The 755-nt window shown below is 44.9% G+C and overlaps 1 non-coding gene across 1 annotated transcript; it reads right to left on the reverse strand.

Moving 5' to 3' along the window:
- Nucleotides 1-396: 396 nt before the first annotated feature.
- Nucleotides 397-511, reverse strand: LOC136751972 (U5 spliceosomal RNA). The gene has a single exon (XR_010817155.1). It is a non-coding gene; the product is annotated as a U5 spliceosomal RNA (small nuclear RNA).
- Nucleotides 512-755: the final 244 nt, after the last annotated feature.

Below are 755 nucleotides of genomic sequence, written 5' to 3' on the forward strand. Positions count from 1 at the left end.
TGAATTGAATTGAATTGAATTGAGAGACAGAGACAGACAGACAGACAGACAGACAGACACTAGCACAACCTCCCACCCACTCACACACACACACACTATCTCTCTCTCTCACATACACAAACAGCCAGCAAGACACACAGAGCCAGCCAACTCAGCGATGACATCACTAACCTCTCTCTGAGCTGACTGCTATGACATCACAGAGCACGTGCATTCCGTTGCTTGCAGTCTGTCAACCACTCAGTCACTGCCAGCCAGACTGCCTGGCTGGCTGGATGGGGGGGCTGTTTGCTGCTGCTGCGTACCTTAGCAAGCTTATTTGCTTGACCGGTCTTCCTCCTCCTCCGCCCACATGCCCACCTATGCCCGATCTGCTGTTCACCTGGATCACAGCTCCGCCCCAACAAGGCAGAGCCTCCCAAGAATGGTACAAACTCATCCACGTTCCCCTCCATGGAAAGCTTTAGCAAAAGGCAAAAGCATTATAAGTAATGAAGAGGAACCCGAGTCCAAGACGCTTCCGACCAGCCATACATATGTGTGTATTAAAGATCACATTTTATTACATTTTGTTTTTCTGTACTTTATTACATCTTATTGTGATTTATAATTGTATTGTTTATTTTCCATATATATGTATGTATGTATGTATGTTTGCATGTCCAATTGCTTTCACAATACAAATGCACTGAATTGAGAGAGAGAGAGAGAATGAGAGAAAGAGAGAAATGTGTGCAAATATCTATGCATATTCC

This window comes from Amia ocellicauda, chromosome 6 (assembly GCF_036373705.1).
Source record: "Amia ocellicauda isolate fAmiCal2 chromosome 6, fAmiCal2.hap1, whole genome shotgun sequence".
Taxonomy (NCBI): Eukaryota; Metazoa; Chordata; class Actinopteri; order Amiiformes; family Amiidae; genus Amia; species Amia ocellicauda.